Consider the following 24,313-nt stretch of genomic DNA (forward strand, 5'->3'; position numbering starts at 1 on the left):
CCACGGCGTGCCCCAACTTCCAGATAAACTCCCGTGATGCAAGCATCCATAAGTTTTGTGAGTTGATTGAATGTCGCCCAAATTGCCAGATCGTCTATGAAACAAACACACAAAATGCACATAATGGGAACCTTTCTGTCACTACAACCCGGCAACTCGCAACCCAATTTGTGGAACAGTCATGCAGCTGCTGTCTGTGCAGCGTCAGCTGTTGTTGTTGCTAAACCGCTTCTTTATATATTTATTTATTCGCACAAAGACACAGAAAAGATCGGCATTAAAAACACACACACACACAGAAAATTTATAATACCTTGAGCAGTACTCTAGTTGGCTGCAGTTTGGGAGCACCTGGATATTTCCCTATGACGGTTGATGTGGCCTGTTGTGAACAGTAGCAGTATTATCAGAAGATAGAAAGAGTGGATCGAAATCTCAGAATCTACGCAAGTCAGTGTGTAGTCTTAATACACTCTATAGGTGGTGGTCTCAAATATTCTGTGGCCGAACTGTTCACGTCATATCACCAAAATCATTTAACTTGCTCTGTTTCTTGTAGTTCGTCAATTAGTCCTAAACAGTGCCTAAAAATGTGTATGCTATACAAAATTTGTATATGCTATATACTAGACATTTAAATTGGCTGTAAATATCAAAGCATTGTAGCAAAGCAAATCTGTGGGCAGTGCCAGATGAACAATGAAACTCAAATAGGCCAGTGAGAGGTAAAAATTAGATACATTTAAGGGATGAGCGCACTGAACACTCTGCTTTTTATCATAATGATTGCAAACAACAGACTATAATAGGTTTGTGTTAATTTGGCAGACCTATAGATTTGGCTGAAACTAAGCTTCTCACTTGAATCTGGGAACATACTGACATAGGGCATTTGTTTTCTGCCAAATAACCACATTGATCCTTCCCTCTGTGTCACAGATATTGCAGTCAAATCATCCAGCACAGACTTGGCTAAAAACTGACTTGTGTAAATTGAAATCAATGATGGTTTTTGTTTGTCAAAATCGTTTTTCACTGGGTTGGACACAAACTCCATTCTGATTAAAATTATAAGGATAAATAAGTTGAAATTCTCTGATTTCTTACCAACAGGTGATCTACCTGACAAATGCTTCTTGGTGTCCTTATCAGCGAACCAACTCTGTGGCCCTGGCTGACATGTTACTTTTATTACCATGAACTAGTTTAATGTGACTGAATCATAAATGGGGTTCTCAGAATTCTCAAGCTTTTTCAGGCCATGGACCCTCAGAGGGGAGAATTCTGATATCAATGACATCTTAAATATAACATCAACTGTACCAGAACGCATCATAGCCGTTTTACCAACTTCTACAAAACTTTCAAAGCCTCTATCTTTGGAATGGGGCACTGACTGGTGTCTAGGCCTGCGTGACTGGGGATTTAGCTACAAATTTCACAGTGACTGCCAACTATTTCCAGCAACTGGTCAGGGAACTCAAACCAACTGGTCTTCAGGCCTTAATGGTAACAGGGCCTTTAACTGGATTTATGGCAATAAAGTCATTATGGCTTCATTGAGAGGTCTGACAGAAGGCAATGATATATGAATTGTCTGTTTTTAACTATGATCTACAGTACTTGAGTAAATTTGAGACTTTATGTTGGTAAATGATTGCAGTATTTCATCTTTTTCTCAACAGCACACCTGGCAAAATTCCATTTTTTTCCCATGGGTTTCTTCCATATCTCCACAGTGTGCCCCAACTTCCAGACAAACTCCCGTGATGCAAGCATCCATAGGTTTTGTGAGTTGATTGAATGTCGCCCAAATTGCCAGATCGTCTATGAAACAAACACACAAAATGCACATAATGGGAACCTTTCTGTCACTACAACCCGGCAGCTCACAACCCAATTTGCGGAACAGTCATGCAGCTGCTGTCTGTGCAGCGTCAGCTGTTGTTGTTGCTAAACTGTTTCTTTATATATATATTTATTTATTTATTAGGCAATGATATAGGAATTGTCTGTTTTTAACTATGATCTACAGTACTTGAGTAAATTTAAAGACTTTATCAGAGTGCCAATGTCCAATTTCACTCATGTTAGGATAATGCAGCTAGGTATCCAGTTGATAGAGAAAGTTTGAACCCATTGGTGGTATTGAACTGGTTGTGCACTGGCTAACCTTGCCACAATTTTTCAGCATGCTGGTTCTTGTTTTACATTTTAGCCCAGATTCTGATAAAACCAACTTAGGTTCTTAAAGCTAAGTTAGTTTTGTTGCCTAACTTGTAACATTGTAGAGACAAAAATATGAATAAAAAATTGACATGACACATGAAACAGTAAGCGGCATGCTACATGTATTTACGAGATATGACATAGCAAGGAATGCAAGAACTTACTGAACCGGTATGCAAGTGTCAGGTTCAAGGTTTAATTGTCTAGTGCGGGTAATGAAATAATTCTAATGATATCAAATCCCAAACTTAGGTCGTATCATTAACCATGTAATTTATTTCAACTACAATGTGTAACCACTTAGTAAGGTGATGAGATTAGAAAAGGTGAATGGCAGCAACCAGCAGGTGCAGTGATAACTGCTTGCTGCTTGACAGCACCTTAACTGATAAAGAACATGCTTGATTTCATAATGGACTAATTTCACAATTAATTTACTGACTAAATGAAGCTGTTAATTGTTCTGTTACATTTCCTCTTTGAACGAACAATGCCATCATTTTTTAGTCTTTACACATGCTGCGACATGTTTTTGTGTTCTTTGGGGTTTTTTTTTTTCATCTTTCTGCTATTGTAGGTTATTGTTAATATGAGGTTAAATGGAGCAAAATAAAATGTTCAAATATCAACATAGGAGTAACAAAAACTTTCAGTGGTTACACACATTCAGTAGGCTTAGTAGAAAGCCACTAATGCTAGCAAGCCAGCACAGTTTCAGGCACAAAGATCTCTAAGCCCACTTTACCTGAGTTTGACATGGCAGCAGGAGGCTGGCTTCACTGGGATCAACTTTGCTTGCAGATGATCAAACAGGAGCTCTCTGAATCCACTGAATCAGTCCTTCAAACAGTGGTTCCAAAATGGTCTGCTATGAGGCAAGTCCAGGTCTAGCTCAGGGTTTAATGGAAACCCTACATTATTGTTCCAACGTACACTCACTTGCTTCTTTGTTAGGCACTCCTGTTCAACTCCTCAATAACACTTATCAGCCAATCACATGGAAACAATTCGATGAATTTAGGTGATGTAGACACGATGAAAACGATCTACTGAAATTTAAGTGACTTTAAATGTGGTATGATTGTTAGTGCCAGTTGGGCTGGTCTGAGTATTTAAGAAACTGCTAATTTACTGGGATTTTTTGCACATCATATTTAAGGTTTACTGAGAATTGTCTTGAAAAAAAAGGTATACATCAAGAGAGGGGAAGTAAAATTGTCCTCTTGTTGCCAGAGATTTAAGGATATGAACCAAGCATTGAGCTAATAGGAAGTCAAGAGTAACTTAAAGAACTGTTCATTATAACCAAGCAGAAGAGCATCTCTAAATGTACAACACATTGAACCATTAAGCATGGGCTATAGGAGCAGAAGAAGACACTGAGTCCCACCTCTGTCAGCTAAGAACCGGGAACTAAGATTACAGTTCACATGGGCTGACCAAAATTGGGCAAGATTGAAAAACTGTTGCCTGGTTTGCCTTGGTCATTGAGATGGTAGGGTCAGAATCCAACGTAAACGCTCCATCCTGCCTTGGATCAAAGGTTCAGGCTAATGGTGCTGGTGTGATGGCGAAATCTTGGCACACTTTTAGCTCCTTAATACCAGCTGAGCATTAATTAAAACGCCTACCTGTGTTTTTATAATTACAGCGTACACATCTTCGGATGACATGCTTCCAGGCAGTTCACTATACAGGAATGGCTTCCATGGTTTCCAGATGTCAATCTAATAAAGCAAGATGGGGTGAAATGGGACATTTTCATTGTCGATGTGCAGCTGACATATTTGCAGCAATTGTGCAATGCTATATTGTCAATACAGACCAAAGTCTCTGAGGAAGGTCTCCACTGCCTTGTTGAATCAATATCCAGACGTGAGGCAGTTCTGAAGGCGAAGGTGGTAGCCTTCTGTTCACGCAAGTATTTTTATCTTAAAGGCTAATACCTCACAATTAACATCACACAGTTGTTTTGTCTTTTACTGCACACAGTGTATTATAGAATAGTCTTGGATTGTATCTGATGCTGGCAGACATAAACATCGAGAAAACCCCCCCAAATCCATAAATCAGGTGTTAGGAGATGCAATGCACTCTTCACCCCTGCTTTAACTGTACAGGCCTGACTGGAGGACAAGAGGGTTCTCAGAATTCTCAAGCCTAATAAAGTTTGCCATAGTCATGGGAATGTTGCCTGCAAAAGGGTCATCTCCGTATAAGGAGATGTCCAGAGAGGTGTCGAGAAAGAAACATGAGCTGGTATCAGACTTAAGGCCACCCTTAACTCTTTCTACCAATCATGTTAACATTCTGTTTCTGTGACCTGCAATCAAGTGTATACTGCCTGGCCGCAGCAGCCTTTGTCTTTGAGCCAAAGAGATGGAGGTCCATGGCACTATGTACAACAATTTAAAATTCTAACCGTTTGATAATAAAATGTAAAAACTTATATTTGGAGCATATTTGTCTTCTCTCATGAAAAACCCCCAACACAAGCTGTACCTAATGAAGTGGCTGGTGTTTACTTGTCTTTACCTGTCAATATCCAGATGTAAAATAGCTTGAATTTAAATTATTGATAACATAGTGATGCAGTGCTTTCCATAATGTTTGGGACAAAGACACAATTTTTTCTAGTTTTGTCTCTGTACACCGTCACAGTTGACTGTAAATCAAACAATGAAGATGCCAGCGAAGTGCAGATTTTCTACCCAATATCATTCTGAAGTCTAGAACAGATGGGCTTTAGTTGATGGTGAACAACATTCATCAACAACTAAAGCTGTTGCTGTAGTTTTTCTGCTAGACCTTTACTGCAATGCTCCTCTTTGTTAGCAATGCTCACATTGTTGATTAGATGCTTTTTACAGTTTTACGTCTCTTTTGGCCTCCCATTTAAAGTTACATTCAAATTAAGGAGAAAAATTATGAAATACAAATTCAAACCCTTGAATCAACTTTAGATATCATGTCCATTTCATTTGTCACGAAATAACAAGGGAGCAGGCGTCACTTGGCTATGAAACTATTTGTCAGTCAAATGTCCCCTTTAATTTTGAACCCTTGAAAATGGGAGTCTGTATAAAAAAGTCCATTATTTTTAAGGGTGCAAAGTATATCCCTTTAATTAAAGCTGAAGGTCTACACTTCAGTCACACAATGATGATTCAATTTACTATGCATAGTGTTGGTGTACAAAGGCATAACTACAAAAACTGTATCTAAGAGATAAATCTGGCATCATTTCAGTTCAGTTTTTATGTACATAGTCCCTGACTAATAAAAAATAACAATAAACTAGGATGCATCTACAGTAAAATGCTGAGTATTTTCTTTACTATATTTTGTTTAGCTGACTTTCAACCAGTTTCAGAAAATACTAAATTATTCACATTTCCATGCAAAAAGTGATTTTTTTTCATACTTAACAAAAACTGAATTGTACTTTTGCTTCCCTTTTTGTTTTGACATTTTCATCTCAGTGTTGGACCGATGGCCTGCTTAAGTTTTAGTTTTAATTTCGTCTTAATGAACTATTATAACCGCAGTTGGCACTCTGTGGTAAGAACTCAGAAAACATCCCAAAGCTTTTGAAAGCGTCATTTGTTTTCGCCTGAACTATTGATCATTGTACTGAGTTTGAAAAAAACAACAACACATTCTTGTAATATTGATGGTGAGGATAATTAAGCCTGAAGGAGTCGGTAAGGTTCCCATGGGTCTTTGATAGATGCCCTGAGGACCCAGCTCTTGAAAGAGTCCGGTCAACTGTGCATCCTTTGGTTCATATTAGGAAACAGTGATGGAGAAATACAAAACAAAGGCAAGAGACTGTAAGTAAGTGTCATTCGTACCACTACAATGGAGAGAAATGTTTGAGGGAGGTTATGCTTACCGCTGTCCGTTTTATGGGAAACAATTTCCCCCTATTCAGCATGACAAAAATTAATGCACTCAGAAACCCATATTGGACAAACACTAAGTGGTATGTAAGAAGTGGACACAATTAAAGTAACGTCACACGAAGAGTGGAATTTCAACTTTGAGGCAAATAAATTACTGCTAGAAATGCACTGGAGAGTCAGTAATTTGGATGCTAGTCAGCAGTATGGGTCTGATTAAACAGGGGTTTGACAACAACTTCTTTAATGTCACTTTTCAAAGCAACATGAGGAAGTGTTTCAAAGAGGCCACCGAGTACCCAATTTGCAGGTGCGCTGGCAACAAAATCTACAAATTGTTTGGCAAGAAGAACGTGTTGAAAAATAAAACATATGCCAAGAATGAACAAACTATTTGCAAGCTTTTGTGTGCCAAGGTGTACCCAGGAACAAAAACACACTAACTGGATGTTTACTAAGTAGTTACAAATTGGAGGAACTAAAATATGACTCATAGTCTATACTTCACATGGTGTCTTATAAGTAGATGTTTATACAGCTGCCATATGTGAAAATCACTTGTATAGAACATATAATTGGATAAAACGTGCGTAGCCTGGTATGATGAGAACAAAAACCAGCAATTCCGCATAATGAATGTTGTAAATGTGCCAGAAATTCTTTCACTGTATTTTCATTCTTGCTAACTTTATGTTGAGGAAGACAAATGATAACTTCCAGCCACAGTTGCTAACTGAATCTGTCATATCTAAACAGGCTTTGATGATTCTAACGATTCTTTAATTAGCAATTTTACCACCACAAAGAAGACTATGACATTTTATTGTATTTGCTTCCTTTGGTGTGGATGTTGTTTACCTCACGTTAACCATGACTGGAGATATGAGAGAAGTCCTTGTGTTAAGGTCTTTGTTATACACCTCTGTTGTTGTTTTTGTGCTTTCTTCTGTTCTTCCCTTTCTTTTATGCCTTCTATCCTGTCTTTGGCATTTTTTTGTATGTCAGTGTTTCTTTATTTCATTCAGTCCCTTCCTTATTTTAAAACGCTTTCTTTTGTTTTTGTTTCCTGCCTTTGTCTTCTTCCCTCCATTTATCCACACAGTAAGTAAGCTTTATTTTTTATTGCGCTTTTCAAGGGCAAATTTCACAAAGTGTCTACAGTACAGAATATGTGTGTTCAGTTAGCCAATTAGCTTTTGTGTTATCATTTTGTCAAGCTATCTACCTACTGTGAGTGTCATTCCTTGCATCTAACACATTTTCTTCCCGAGTTTTGTTTTTCCTGATTGCTTTTTTTAATTATTTAGTTGGAGATTCATAAAAAAAAGTGATTTTAAGTTCTATCTTGCCTCATACAACTGTTTTTTTCTCAATAAAGTATACACCAATGTTGCATTGAGACAATTAGAATTCATGAGTAGTTGCATTAGGCTGGTGACGATGAAAAGAAAGGGGAGAATAAAACAAATCTCAGTGCAAATAAAAGCTAAAGACAGAGGTTAATACCACTTACTTAGCTTTTAACTTCCATATGATTAGATTTGATTAAATTAAGACACAGGTAAATGCTGCTGGTTTAGCTAATTGGACTTAGTTTGAGTGATTTGGAACAGACATGGATGGTGAAGTAAATAAATGTCTTAACTTTGCAGATTATGTTGGGTAAAGCTACAGGTTACGAAACAAGTGCAAAATCTCTAGTTTGTCCGGTTGTAGATACAACAGGATAGCAGAGATTTAAAAAATGTTGACCAGTAAAGAAGTGTGAAATAGTGGATAAAAAGAACCAGTTTTGAATTTGACATGGGTGCCTTGCCGAGTATACCGAGTAATAAGATACATATTCGTTATTTGAATGTATAAAGGCTCTCAAATGAAAAATAAGATCATATCTGAATAGTGAATGCAGACATATTGTCACCACAGGAACAATTTCTTTCCACACAAAGCATGGCTTAATGTCTTTACTGTTTTGTTACACTGATTATTTGGTGAGAAAAACAATTCAGGCATTGAAAATTTGTTAGGGAATAATGTTTGTTTTTTCCTTTTTTCGTTGTGAATTAATATTTCATTCCCTTTCTAAGACGTGAGTCATATGAAGATGCATTTTTCTCAACCATAATTTATTACGCGAAATGTGCTGCACAACAATTGTGGCACAAAAATACAAGCATTTATTTATTCAAACAAGTGAGAGATAAAATATCAAACAACAGACTGCTTAATAGGGCACATTAAAGTGATTGCTTGGAAATGTCAAATAAATATCCCACTTTAATCTTACGAGAGACCATCAGATCCAAAACCCCTCCTGGACAAAGTTCAGAAGCAGCGGCTCAAAGTGGGAGTGTGATTTTTATCCCGCCATCCATCTTTATCAGCAGTCGCAGCAGGCGAGGCAAAGTCGTCATCCCCGGCCACGTGCTCCAGCTCTTTCTGGGGGACCCTGAGGCTTTCCCAGGCCTGATAGGATATGTAATCCCTCCAGTGTGTTCTGGATTGGCTCAACGGTCTTCTCCTGTTTGAGACTTCAAAGAGTACTTCCAGATTGAGTCATCTGGTGTGAGATTCTAATAAGTCCAAACAGTTCAACTGACTCTTGCGAACAGAGCTCCTTATAGTTTGCTCTATTTACTGATGCTACATACACATATGGGCACATAGGGATCCATTCTTATTTGGTTATAATGGAACAGAGATTCAGGGGTTATCTTTAAAATCTGCTTTATCAGCATGACTTCAAGTCACAGCGGACCAATACACCTTTCAGGCTCAGAGTAATCTCACACCATTCTTGACCTGAAGCTGTTATTTAAGAAAGAATTCCAAAAGAATGTTCCAAATGAACACTATACATCTAAAATGTAGCTAAAAAATATTGATTATAAAATGTTGATTATAAGTTCATTTTAAGTTAAAGATCACAAATAGCTCTGTCAAACTATAAATGACCATTTAAGATTTGTAAATTTATATTTTCATCATCTTAGCATCTCTTTCTCCTCTTATTCTTCATCTGCGTCAGACGTCAGGGTCAGGACTATAACATATGAAAATGTGCATAAATATTCATATTTTTTCCTAAATAGTGTTGCAGTTAGTTATTGTCAGGAGATTAGACAACTCTCATGTTGTCTAACCTGCAACTTTACATCTGACAGTCAGCCAGCTATAGCAACAACAGCTGGTTGTAAGCTAACATTATGTTAGCTAACATTATGTTAGCTAACATTAGGCTAGCTGGCTTTGACCATTATGGGCTACAGAGGGTTAATATTTGTAAGTGAGGCTGTGATAACAAGTTAGCTAACTAGCTAAAAACTACTAACTACCAATATGAAATGTACAGAACTGCAGGCAAATATCGTTCTGTGTCTGGGTAGCATATTTAAACATTGCTAACTTAAATCAGAGGTTCTAATGTTTTTTCACCAAAAATATATTTAAAACGTATTTTTATGGAAAATGTATTATAAGCATGTACATTGTATAGAAACTAAACAGCATCTGTAAATTATAATTATGACTAGGCAATTGGGAAACTGCTTTAAACATTTATATGCTTTTAGAACATAATCATACAGATTGCTTGAATACAAAACAAATATGGACACATATTTTCTAACAGGATAACCTTTCTACTCTGTCATCCCTCCTATACAGTCTGACCATGTCATACCTTGTGTGAAGCTGGAACAAAAACAGACAATTTGTGCACCAGGAATAAAGGGCCTAATTGGTACAAGAGCTAACAATCAGTGAACACCAGCCAGCAGAAAAGTGTGGCAGCTACAGCAGCTTGCATTTGCAGTCAGAGAGAGTATTTCTCATAAATTGCCTTTTCTATTTAAACTTCTCACTATGCTACTTTAAACAGGCTCTCGAGGGCTCAATTGTGTAATTCACCAATGTGTCCGAACATAAAAACAACACATATCTCATTTTGCAAAATGCAGGTCCACACAGGTTATTACTCTGCATTGGCCATAAAAGCTACATCTACTTGACCACCCACTCAGTGTGTCTGTGTGAAGTATACAGGTAAAATATTGATGCTCTGTAAAGCTGCTGCTGCCTAGGCCCGAGCACGCAAACTATATGCAATCAATATAGTTTAAAAACCCATGCTGCCAATCCTTATGTTTATGACCCAGAAATATTACTCCCTTAATTATGAGCAAAGCAGAAGCTAAAGGCATTCTCCTGTGCAAACACACGCACAGCTCACAGGTTGCAGCCTTTTATAATAAGTTTAATACCAGAGCTTTCACTCCTGGGTAATCAATCTGTAATTCATCATTATTTATCCAGCGCGCAAAAGGCCCCAGAGGACCGGCATATGCACACAAATTTACACCTTATACATACACACACACGCCCAGACACACAAACACACCACTCAGCTCCATTGGGAACAGGCTGCCATATGCACGTGCATATGAGCGTGCGTACAAAACACACTTACGGACACCCTGGAGGTGTCTTTGCCCACTTGGAGGTATTAAGGGATCGTGGTGGAGAGGTAATTACAAGCACAGAGGCGGAGAGTGAGGGACAAACACAGGACAACACTACACTCTGAGGCCTGCTGACAATACTGATAGAGAGTCATGAAGTGGAGTCAAGACTTCTTTAGTCAGAATAGTTTAAGACCAGTCCTTATCAAAGTGGTAAGTGAGTCCTGAAGCATAAGTAGTAGTGTCTTGACACCCTATTGAAGTTTGGTTAAATAAAACATCCATGATCCCAGTATAAAAAAGGCTGTTCCAGTTATTAATCACCAAGAGTCTCATCTTTTCCGTCAAAGTAAGACCATCCATCCATCCATCCATCCTTCTTGGGCTTATTTGAAGTCAGGTCATAGTGGCAGCAAACTGGCAGGGTATTCTCAGTGTCCTTTTCCACAGCAACAAACTTCCAAGAGAAAGCACCCTGAAGGAATCTTGATTAGATGCCCATACCGCCTCAGCTGTCTCCTTTGAAAGAGCAGCAGCTCTACTCCAACCTCCATCCAGATGTCCGAACTCCTAACCCTATCTCTAAGTCTGAAGCCAAGTACTCTACACAGGAAACTCATATCAGTCTCTTTTATCCACAATCTTATTCTTTCAGTCGCTAATCAGAGCTGATAAAGTGATTGGGAAATTGAAAGCTTTGCCTTCTGGGCATGATTCCTATACCTCGCCATTACTGTTCATGCCATATCAATTTGTACGAAACCATCTGATATCTCGTGAACAACCTTCCAAACTATTTGACTATTTCACTTGGGGCACCTACTCGTGGTACTGACTGCAGCATTATTGCAAGGAGAACAGCTTTGTATAGGCAGTTATACCACTCTTACACATGATGCCTGTTTGTAGAAATTATCCAAATATTAGATAAGAAGTTGCACTTTTAGGGGGTGAGACCTACCAAAAGAAGTGAATAGTTCCACATTTAATTCATTAAATTTTGACTTTGATAAAAGTAAAGGATTTATGGATGAAATAATGAACTCTTTCCAGCTTTATGGTGTGTTGGCTCTTAGTGGAAGAGTACATTTTGAAAACTTGTTACTTGCTATAAAACAAAAAAGAAAGAATAACCACAGTCATCATCTGCCCAAATCAGATGGCAATATGGATAACAGATGAAACCTTAAATGTTCTATTGGCGACCTTGAATCTTTTTTTTTTTTCAGTTGTGGCACAGGATGGATAAAAACCCAAAAATTATCAGTAAAAAGTTTTTTGGATTATAGTTTAAGACCTATTTGCATGGCTTATACTGCATTTACTAATGCAATTAGGGAGGGATTTCTGAATCAGCTGCCTTGTGATGTAATCTAAGTGCCTTTCACATAGACAATTTAGAGCAAGAACCCTGCATTCACAGAAAGGGCAGCTTAGTGAATGAAATCCATCTTTAGAACTAGGATCCACTGCACACAGCATGCAGCAGCCACAAGTGCATGCTCAAAAAAAAAAATCCACAAGAGATCAAAAAAGGTCCACTTTAAGTACATCACAGCACGACCAAAGCATCGAAAACATTTCCGTCCCATGAATTAAATAGTCTGGACAGACAAACTGCTGCTGCTCAGAATATTGTAAAAGGCCAAATAAAGCAGCATTAAGGGATTAGACATAGCTGTAGAGAAAGAGAGGCAGATGGAATGAACTTTAAAAATGGTTATAACTTGAATGAGCCATGCATGCAGTTAGCCATTAACTACAATGACATACTGTAATACAGCCCTCTGCTTGGCCTAATGTAATGCTATTAGTGGCTCAATCGCTCACCATTACACATCCCCTGCCATGAAAGGGTCCATTTTACTATGACATGATGCACAAAGCAGTGAGGCAAATTGTGACTTTGCACTTAAAAGATGGGTCGATGATGGTGAGGTCAGTGAGCCATTTTTTTATTGGCCAAGGTCATTCCTAATTAAAGAATGAGAAAGAAGGTGGCTGAGATGGAGAAGTTGTTTCTTTTAAAGCTGCACATCTCTTCTGCTGCTCAACAGCCATGCCAACATAACTGACAGGAACAGGCCAACTGCACAGTCTGCCACTGTCCACTGTGATTATTGATTCCCTTAGGGTCCCTGCCTCTGTCTCACGACTCCCTCTGAACAATCCCAATCCTTCCCCCTCCCTTTACTCAGCTGGGAGTCATTGTGTACATCACTGGCTGCTCCTACTGCAGTCTGCAAATTTCATCTGGTTTCCATGTCTTTGTTAGTCAGGCCTTAGACTGTTTGTCTATTTTAGTTGCATGCATAGACATTTCACTTTAGATTTATTTATTTCTGATAAATCACCAGTTCACAACAACTTCTCTCAAGGCAGTTTAATGTGTTATTGTAAAGCACCTTAAATACCCTTGTAACAGCAAGCAAAAGAAGTGAGAACCCCAATGACCCAATGGTCCACTATAGTATGAGTAGTTGGCAACAAAAGGGAACAAGAGTTCCTTTTTACAGGAAGGAAGACAGTCAGCAGATGCAATGTCAAACTCATTAGGTACTGTCCAACAATGACTGTTCTTCGATCTTCCCACCTTTTCATAAATATCAGTAGGAGAGAGAAGCAGCAACAAGGCCCATACTACGTAACAGAGTAGGCCTCATTAACAACTCAGAACATGAAAGTATGAGTTGGGATAGAGGTGGGTTGCAAAGAAGATTGCAGTTGTAGCAAATGCAGGCACATGATGTGGGCTGGCACTGAGCTGATCTCAGTGATCTGCTGGAATTGCAGTTGAGCTTGGCTCTGTGGTCTGCCAGAATAGCACTATGCTAGGCTAAATGCGAATTTAGCATTCCTAAATTTGAAGTTTGAATGCTAGTTTAACTAATGTTTTTCTTTTCATCGTCAGTTTTCATAAAGTGCTTTTATACATGAATTCTAGAGAATCTGTTGGTGACATTATCCAAAGTTGCCTTTTCTCACACATGGCAGGAGATAGCCAGATGCGTTTTCCACAAATAGAAACACTCCTCTTGGCTTACGCCAGGGTATTGCCTGGGTAGAACTTGGAAGAGGCATGACACGTAATGACCACGACCACTTGCTTCTGCATATAATTACCTGCACTATTTTTACAAGAAGGCAATCAGACATCACACACCCGACTAAGCTGAACATTTGCATTTTAACATGCACCTCCTTTAGGTCTAGAAACATTTAAGACTGCAGTGCATGTGTGGAAGTGGCTCCAAGAAAGGAATATTTAGGTATTACATAGTTATTGCATAAGCAGGTATTTGTCAGTAATACCAGCTCAGCCCTTTCTAGTTTGTAGTGTGAAGTGGTTCAAAGGAAAGCAATAGCCTGCTTTAATTTTCTATTTGCAATCTGCGTTTTTAAAGCCATACTTCATTTAAGATTGGGCTTAGTTGTTTGTGACAAATAATCTTAAATTGTTTAATAGATATTTATGTGTGGTTGTTAAGAGATTTAATTAAATACAGTTATTAGAAATATGTATTTATCTATCTGTTAATACATGTATATTTTTTCTATTAAAACAGAGAACATGGACAGTAACATTTTTCTTTAGCAATTAATTGAATAACAAAATCTACTGCAGTGGATTAATCAGCTGTAAAATACAAAAGACGTCATAATTAATACAAATTCATTGTAATATAAGTCAATCCTGCACACGCTGACCTTGACATAGAGAAAGGGTATTATTGACTGACTCAAAATAGTGAAAGATACGCACGACTTGCCCCTGTTTGACTGGAGCTGATACATACTGATACATACTTGTAGCACTGTTTCCATCCATTACTGTGGGACTTGGGTACATCAGAAGGGAAGGGAATAAATACAATATTCAGTGACTTTGTTGGTTTTCCTTTCTTTCGTGGGACTAATTGATGCTAACACAAATAATCCAAAGGGAAAATCTCACATCAGAACACCTTTTTTTCTGATAAAACTATGAAAGCTGCTCGGTCTGCAGCAAGAATCATCACCATGTGTCACCAATTCTTACATCTCTAGTTTGTTTCCAGTTGCGTTGAAAATGAAGTTTCTCTATTTTTTTGTTTTCTATACAGTATTTATTTTATTGAAACGCACATGCATGATTTCACATCCTCCCACTTACTTAATGAACCTTCATCCTTGAAATGTCCTGCTATTTTATTGAGATGCAAACCCAGTGTGAGAGCATTTACACTAGGCAGCCCACCCAAAACAGTGAGCTGTATTTTTAGACAAGTTTTCAGAGGTGCTATCCATCATTCACCCAATTCCCAGCAGAATGATTATTACAGGTGACTTTCTTGCTCTGTTCTGACAATCCTGCTCAGTCAAAAGAGATGAATTTTATACATGCAGGATGCTCTATGGATTCTACACAAGTCAGAAATAACTCATATAGATATGGACTCTGGAGTGTGATGTACGTGATTGACTCATTGATGCCAACCACAGTTACTGACACTGTTTGTCACAGGGCGAAAAAAGAGCAGAGTCATTACTAATAATTCCACAGAATAGTAAAATATCTAAAAATGTCTGTCAGTTGCTTATTAGTGGTTTTGATTTTCTTTCTTCTGTTTGAGGAAATGGATATTATGTATTCAGTGACACGTTTTTTATTGTTTCCATTATGTGTTGGATGGCGTTCTGGGGGTTGTTTTTGGTGGTTTGAATGGTCTCCATTTTCTGTTGTTGTTGAATTTGACTGCACTGGTTTCATGACAGACTTGTAATGGTTTCAATTAGGAGGCTCAGTAGGTTTCCTGATGATATTGCCATTAAGCTTCCAATAAAGCTATTAAAAATATACACAGTTTTGTCCCAGATATCTCTCCTCAGTAAGGACCGTGAGAATTCCCCACACACGATGGTCACATTTCTTCTGCAAAAAAATACAGCAGAAATCCTTATTGTCTATACCTCACATATAGTCTTTGTATACCCCAAAAAGTGCTTTGGTGAACTGCGGAACATGCTCGCTGTTGTGTAAAAAAATGGAAATGTTTAAAAATGTTTTTTTTGTTTTTTATGATGAGGATAAAAAAAGAGAGCGGCTGGTGTGCAGACCCCCTCCATCTCTATCGCTATCATCCATCAGCCTTGGGATGAAGACTTTCAGGAGATGCATCGTTGTCTGCCAGCTGTTGTCAACAAGCCTCCCTCCTCCACCCTCTGTCTTTTGAAAATCTATTTTTCTTGACTTTTTCACATCTCAGGACTGTGCTGTGCATTCCCTCTGTCTATTAAATGTACATATTAAGTGTTTTGCATGACCACAACATGATAATCCTTAAAATTACACTTATGTGTCCTTTAAAACCTCTTTCAGATGGCTAGTTTAACCATTTCACATTGTAAAAGAATATAAAGGCATACATATTGTATATTTTGTTAATACAGTAAAAGATAAGTCACAAGTTGATGCAGCTAATGAGGCCAATCGAACACATCTGTTTAAAAAATACGAATTATGAGTGAGGACCAAAATGAAAGCATTAAATTGTCCTTGGTACAGTATGACACTACAGCTTTATTAACATGATATTAACTAGCACAATAGTGTTGTAGATTAGCCTTTGTCTACCATGGAAATAAGGTGGCATTAGCTTAGTGTGGCTTACACCCACCGTTTACCTCTTTGTGACCGGTTTCACACTAGAAGTTTTCCCCAGCCTCATGGCCTGTGTGACTGACATTCCAAGAAAAAAAACAAATTTAACAAACTAATATTCAATATAATTATTACATGCCATCATCCTATAGTTGTAGTAGAGTACTAGTTTAAACTAACAACTAAATATGAAAACTTTGACATAGGTCATAAGTCATTTGTGTTTTTCAGGCCGTCCACACAGTCTCCTTGCTGGCATCTGCATCAGGCCTCCCTGTGATGACATCAGAAACACTCATTTGTTGAGTCATTTGTTATCCAACGCTGTATCAACAACAACTACTTGGCAGTATCAGTACTTGCCAGGTTAAACACAAGTCAAATTAAGCATATCAACAAATGACTAATTCAGTTTTTATTTGTTTTGTTTTTTTGCGTGTGTGCAAAAAAAAAAAAAAAATAGATTTTTAAGTCAAGGTTTTCAAGTCACATCAGTATAAGCATCTGTAAATATATCCCTATTCTTGGATGGTTATATATAAAATACATGTGTATACATGTACATATTCCTGATGTCTCATCATCAAATAGTGCTGTAGGGAGAATTACCAGAGTAAGTGATACTCAGAGGTCACAATTCAACTAAAGGACAAACAAAGTATAAATACTATAAATTAGTGCTTGAGGATAAAAGACCTCCACTTCAAAAGCGGACATACAAAAAAAAAGATGAAACACTTGTGGGTTCCCATACAGGCAGAAAATATAGAACTTATGAAGGCGCCAATGTTGCCTTTTATTTTCTTATTTAGAGTGTGGCTAATAGCTTGAAATGTGCCTCGAAGGATGTGGGAAAGGAGCCTGCGCTGTGTTTGGTTTAGCACATAGCGGATTTTGAAAGGAGCAAACTAAATTTAGACAGGTTGAATTTGACACAGCCAGACGTGAGTGCGCATGCGCTAACAGACACAGTCATTAGGCTTTCAACAAACATCATCTGGGTGGAATGATGAGTCTTTAGTGAGATGCATTTGTTTCCTTCACATTACTGAGGAGAGGAAGGTGGGGGTGGAGGGATAGAGGGGGAGTGCTGCTGGTTGTGGTGGCGGAAGGGGGGCTGCTATTGATATGCTCCATGCAGTGCCAACACCTGACTAATTTCATGCAGCCATTCAAATGACTGCCTCCTTTGGCTCGTCTGTGCTTCCTGCCGACTCCCCGCTGAGCATACTCACAGAGGAACAGGTCAATGCAAATGAGATACAGACCTTTTAAAAGGGACAGTTGGCTCTAAATCAAGAGACAAGTATGCCATATGATAGCCATGCTTAATTGAGTATTATATTATTAAGGTGGCAAAAATAAGGGATAAATAATCTTTGAACTGTGTGATAATACACTGTCACACACATAATAGAGATTATTGGAAATTATCCTTTTAATTGAATCGCTTGTACACAGGAAAGCTCATTGTTGTTTGTTTTTTGCCAAAGGTACAACCTGATAATAGGTGAAGACATGCAAAACTGGTACAGCCAAAGAGGTGGATCCAAGCAATGTTACAGGACATATGCTGTTAAATAAAATAGTGTTACTAATTATATTTATTGCTATATATGTGGGTGATGAAGCTATTTAGCTATTACATGGAGAGCCATTTGAACTGCTATTTGTGTGGAATCTATTCTGCCTCCCACATTGTCACATACCAGTGTTAGGCCTCAGTGACACAGGCGTAGAGACTGGTTTGGAGCCCCTGGCAAAATGGGTATTCCTCAACCAGCTGGTGAGTAGTAGCTGAAGATTGCTGGGAGTCACTGTGAAATCTGTTGGTAAAGCCAAGAACAGGTCAGTGACCGGCTGGCAACTAGTATTCCTCATGGCTTTGGCGAATGGCAGCTGGATGTTACTGGCTGTGAAACTGGTTGTAGAGGTGTTGCACTAAAAAGCTCTGTAGCAGTCTGCTAGCAACCAAAGCAATTGCACAGTCATCCATAGTTTGCATGGAGGAGTTATGTAACAAAGAAACTGAGAATATTTGCATTTAACTTCTCCATTTCTTGTTTGCATTGTGCCAAACAAGTTTCAAAACCACTCAGTGTTTAGCTGTTCGCAAACAAGTCGATATCTTAGTGCAAAATGCAGGAAAACGAGGCAATCTGCTAATGACCAAAGCAACCACAAGAAGGTTTTCAGTGCAGCACTATCTTTGCAACGAAGTTGATTGCCAGCAAAAACTTTCCAACCAGTTTGGAGAGACATAGACTTCCTTTCTGACTGGTGGTTGGCAGATGGTTTCCCAGTGGCCTCTGGGCCTGTGTGACTGAGGCCTAACTCCGAAGCTTCAGCTTCAGCTTCAGTGGTCACTGTATGAGACCAGTAACCATGGTAAACAGTGAAATTAGTAACCACACAGTGCCAGAAAAGGGAAATCAATAAAAGGAAAACTACAGTTTGAAAATAGCAGTCCTACATCCACATTAAAAAGCAAAAACAGGTATAATCTAGCAAAACAGTATAATGTAGCAGTACCCTCCAGGTCAGAAAAGGACATTAAAAGAGTATTAGCTGGATTGGAAAATTAGGCAAAGAGATGACCTTTGAATTCAAATTTGAAGAGAAGGGGTTCCTGACTAAATGTATTTGACAATTTGGGAGCAAGAATCTGTTGGGTGAGCATCAGATTCTGCCTCATCACTTTCTGATGAGGCAGACCCCCTTAGGCAAAGAAGATAAACAAAGAGCTACGTTCATTAGGAACAAACAGACTAGAGTTATAAAACTGAGCTGAGCACAATGGCTAAGAATGGATGGAAAGCCAGAGCTATTAAGGTAGAAAGTAGGTGTGTCAGTAGTTTAGGATTGGGAAGGAGGTGGTACATTTACATTGAAGACTACAGAAAGAAAGAAAGGAAGAAAAAACTAAACAGAGCTTTTGGCACATATTATAACTCGACAAGTTTTTAACGGTCACATTAGAGAACTAAGTAAAAACAGTCTATGGCTGAGCTTGACTTTATGGCCTACCCACAGTCCCCCAGATTCCACTCCCAGCCCACATCAAACGTTACCCTTCTACACATCCACTTGGTAAAGCTCATATAGGCCATGCCATTTACTCTATTTTGGCTGGCCAAAGTTACTGGGCATCTGTAAGCTACTTTGCAACCCACATCCATCAGATCTCCTCCATTTCATGCTGTATCTAACTTCATACACTACACTACACTACTACTACTATCTTCTTATTTACCATTCAAGTGGACTTACTGAATTGAAAAAAAAAAGCCTCAAGATTAAAAATCATCCGCTTGTGACGAAGACTACTCATTATAATAGTGAAATGTTTTGTGTGTGTAAAATTGCACTGATTAAATAAAATGCTACAACATCAAACAAGAACACGTTTCAATTAATGCTGGTGTCTGAGAATTGAATTAAACAGTAATTTATTTAATAAAAATGTGGTCTATTTGGATGAGATAATATCAGATGCATGAAAATAAAAGCTGGACTAAGAGAGAGCCCCCCCTTCCCCCCTTTCTTTAAACTAAACTGTTTGTTATGCAGGGTGATACCCACATGGAAAAGGGAACAAAACTGTTGTTATTATTTTTATGCATTTCCTACACCACTGCTTGACCAGTGTGTCCTCGGGGTAAATACAACTGGATAAAAGCATGCAGAATATAGCAGTAATTGAGCTGTGTGGGATTTACCTGTCAAGTAACTTAATGTACCCATGAAATAAATTGGATTAGCACGTTAACAATGCCTCTTCCTGATGTTTAAAACAGTGTAGACTGCTCTGAGGAAAACTAAGCTGAAAACAACATAGTGGACATATAAAGTTAGGCCTTCAAGTGCACTCATACACATACACGAAAGAATAATTTAAACTGGACAAACTTTACAGGCTGGCTACCTCAAAGTTCAACCCACATTTACTAGTTATCAGTAACCACAAATTCTAGCTATGATCAATTAATGATATGGCACATTATAGCAAAATAATTACATTTATCAAAAAACAATCATTTAAGGCCAAACATTTCTGAACCAAATGTCATGATAATTCATCCAATAGTCTAGACATCCAAAATGACAAACGTCAACAAGATAAGTAGTACCGATCCATGTAGCAGATGTGCAATGAAAATGACTGGATAATTAGATGAAAAACACTTTGATGTGCATGTTTGTTGATAGTACTTGATAACAGCTGATTCTAAGATGCACTCATTCTATCTTTGAATAATCCTTCAAACAGACAAGCAAGGACATAACCTCCTTGGCAGAGGTAAGAAAACAAGGGCATCACAGTAACTGTCCAAATAGGAAGAGCTAATACACAAACAGACAAATCAGATTAAAAACTAAAAGGCAGATATATGAAGCATGCTGGAGCATAAATCTCCCATAAGTGAGCCCGCCGACATTTTCTTATTGGCTTCTATGCAAACACAGGTCTTTTTGCAGCCAGACAAGTTGCCCCCTGTTGGCAATTAGAAAGAATGCAGGTTTAGCACACATGCTGGTAATTGTCAAAATGTTTTCTCTATTTGCCTTTACTTGTTTGTAACTATAATAGTATTTATATGGCACATTTTGTGCCTCAGACTACAAAAGTATTTTCCCATATGTCCATATAAAGCTTTGTTTTAAACACTTTAGGCAATTTATTTACCTTGTATCCAAATTTAGAATCTCCAGTTAACCTAACACAAGCACACGGGCATGCAAACGCCATACCAATTCAAACTAATCGCTGTTTGGGGCCACCACTTTGTGCTTAGCAAAGCACCAGGTAGCCATAAATATGTAATTTTAGGAGCCTTTTAGTGGAAAAATTGTTTTAGTTCAGCAAACAGAAGTCAGTCAGTTTATGAATCTAGGGGCCACTGCAGGAAAACAAGTTCAAGTGCTGAATTACTGAAATATTGTCCTACTAAAATATTGCCTTATTTTCTTAAATCAAAGTAGTTAACATTCAGTAATTTAGTGGTACTTGATATGATTTCAAAAAAAATGTTGATTCATATTTTCTCACTTGACATTTTCAACATTTTGGAGACATGTAATCTCTCTCTGAGGTTGAATTATGCTCTTTCAGAAAGCTCACTCAATTAGTTCAGTGATGCAGACATGTTTGAAGTAGCGTTACTGCAGGACTGAGGTCGAGTTTTATTACTGATTGCTGGACGTGTCGTGGTGTGAAGCAAAATTCTGGCTTTGGATTTCCTTTCTCTACTTGCAAGTACATGTAGAATATTAAGTATACAGTATAAAGATTATAGATAGAAATAATACTTTAAAAGTGTTCCATTAGCAAAAAACAAACAAAAGCAATCCAAACAAAATACGATTTCCTCATTACATCATTGCAATTTGAATTTAAAAATTTAGGTGCTTCTCCAGAAAAATCTCCAAAAATGACCAACATTTCAATCGCAGAAAGGTTAAGAGACTACTTCTCTTATTAGACAAAGAAGAATCTGTTCACTTTTAAACCCAATTCAAACATAATTACCCGAGGGAAGTGAGTTGATTTGACCTGCTGCCCTTCTGAATAAACATCCTCGCTGCAAATCGCGTCATTGTGAACATTAAGACCGAAGGTTTCACTTACTCATCTCGTCCTCTTTTCCGACAGGAGAATACATCATCAGCGAAGTGCACGGGCTACAAAGACAGCTGGCTCCTCAGATTAATTTCACCATCTCCTTTTTCTCTCCTCTGTGGAAAAATAATTCATTTACTTGATATTCAATGCAGGTGAATCACTCCCACTTTTCGAGAACTCTCGCAAACAATCTCGTGTTCCCGTATAGACACACACGAGTGGGCACAACTACACAGTGTCAGGGACAATCACTTTGACCAGGCACAGGGCCAAGGGCTGTGTAAGAACTGTAATTTCATCCTATTGCTTAGCTGGGTCACCTTATGCTTGACCTAACTATTGGTTTGTGTGTACAAGGGTATGAGTGTGTGCATTAGTCACTCAGGTAAGACTGTATCTATGGTGTGTTGCATAGAACATAAATAACCTGTTAGTGGCTGAGCTTGTTAGAAGCCATCCTGCTTTCACTGTAATATGTACAGTTACAGTAGATGTTTGTCATTCTTCCTTCCTCTTTCCTCTGTGAAAGAAGAGTTTCAATCAGTCACAACCGAACAAGAAATTTAAGTGGTCATAGCCTATGTGGCTCACTCACTGTGGCTACAGCAATGCTCATATGCCCACTCTTGCACGATTTTGTGCATTCCAAGCAGTAACCTGAAAAATGAAGCTAATGATGTAGCAACCAAAACCTGCAGTTCCTCAAACTGCCACTCGAGGCTGCCAAAAATTATATCTAAAAATTATTTATTATATATATTGTATTATAGTTTGTTGAGGTTAAAAGGTTGCAATTTTAGGAGGATGTTTTTTTGGAAAATTTAAATTAAGTTTCAGTCATGTGAAAAAATAAGGACACCCGTACTACTTACAGGGCAATAAAAAGGGTAAGCAGCATCCACGTGCTGCTAATCCAATGCACGTGATTAACTGATTATCACCAAATGTGAGGTCTTTTAAAAAAGCAGAAGTTGCTTTTTTTCCTACATGGCCACATGCTACATGGCCTTAAGTAGCATGTTAAATTTCATGATTGTACCATTTAAAAAAAGGCTTGTTCAGAAAGACTGAACAAGTATGGCTTGTTTGGAAGCATTCCCAGCAGAAAGCCTTGTCTTTTTTGAAAGAACATGTCACCAGAGCTTAGGTTTGCAAAAGCCGCATCTGAGCAAACATCCAACAACTTCCCTCTAACTAAGATGAGCAGTGAGATTTAATTTACTAACCACAAATCTGGGCATAAGTAATGCGTACAAAAAGTTCCCTGCACAAATACATGATTTTGCTATGTTTTCTTTACTGAATTTACTGAACAAATGTAGCCGTGTCTCTTGGCATTTGTACAGACGCATGAGGATCTGGCAGTCTTAGAAAATTAAAACACCAGTCTTTAAAATGATTATAATTACTACTACAACTAGTAATTTATTATTATTATCACTACTGAATAGTATTATTTCCTTCACAGTTTTCCAAAATAAACCACAAAATGCTCTGAATTACAATTTAATGAGAAAAAACTTTTAACTGTAAATTTGAGAAAAAAATGGGAAAGGTGTGGTTTTAACCTTTTAATTTAAACCCAATGCAGTACTCCTTATCTCATCTTACCTTAAATGATTTTATCTTTCATTCAAAATTCCTTCTGTCATTGCTCGATGTCATCACTTATGGTTTATTTTCTTGGCACTAGCCCACGTCTGATGGAAAATCTGAAATTTTTATAAATGTCTTTTTTCATTGCAGTGAGTTTCTCATCTCAAACTAGCTGATCGTATGCTCATTTTCCTCCACCAGTTTTCTTCTTTTTCTTGTAGTCTGTTAATATTTACTCATATCAACTTTGATTCCAAACTTATTTTTGCTTACCCTTTAAAAATAAAAAAAAGGTCAACACATTTCTAGCTTTGGAAGTCAGACACTATCATTTAAGTTTTTAGACTCTGACTTACTCTGTCTTTTTGCCTTAGACTTGCAGGCTTTGATCTTACAACTTCATTGTGACTTTCTGGGACACTGTAACATAGTCAGACAGTATAAAATAGTATGCATATTGCAGGCAGCAAGCATGAGCCTGCTGATTTACAATGGTCTGTTTTACTAACATACATGTGGTGCTAAGAACAAAATTAGCCAACATCATTAGCCACATCATAAACCTGACAGTGAAGTTGCATGCAAACTCGTTTTTTGCACAGAGTAAGAAAGTTTCCACATAGATATTAGTAAATGAAGACCAATGTCCTTCAGACAGAGAACAAAGTGGAGATGTTTGGCCATAATTCACAGGACCACATCTGGGAAAAATCAAAGAGCATATAAGCACAAACTCTTACCAACTATCAAGCACAGTGGTGAAGGGGTAATGACTTGGGCTTGTTTTCCACCTTGCAGTCATTTAGTTGACCAATAACTCCAAAGCATCCAAGAGTCAAATGTGAGGCCATCCATCCAACAC

The 24,313-nt window shown here is 38.0% G+C and overlaps 1 long non-coding RNA gene across 4 annotated transcripts; it reads right to left on the reverse strand.

Moving 5' to 3' along the window:
* On the reverse strand, nt 1–24,313 carry LOC120436412. Of its 4 annotated transcripts, none has more exons than XR_005610404.1 (4): nt 24,192–24,313; nt 22,283–22,375; nt 21,862–21,968; nt 1–94 (listed from the first exon to the last, which is right to left on the reverse strand). It is a non-coding gene; the product is annotated as an uncharacterized LOC120436412 (long non-coding RNA). The 4 variants fall into 4 exon arrangements; XR_005610401.1 differs by lacking the exon at nt 1–94 and adding an exon at nt 16,044–16,506; XR_005610403.1 differs by lacking the exons at nt 1–94; nt 24,192–24,313 and adding exons at nt 16,044–16,506; nt 23,467–23,737.

The sequence above is a fragment of the Oreochromis aureus genome, linkage group 23 (assembly GCF_013358895.1).
Source record: "Oreochromis aureus strain Israel breed Guangdong linkage group 23, ZZ_aureus, whole genome shotgun sequence".
Taxonomy (NCBI): Eukaryota; Metazoa; Chordata; class Actinopteri; order Cichliformes; family Cichlidae; genus Oreochromis; species Oreochromis aureus.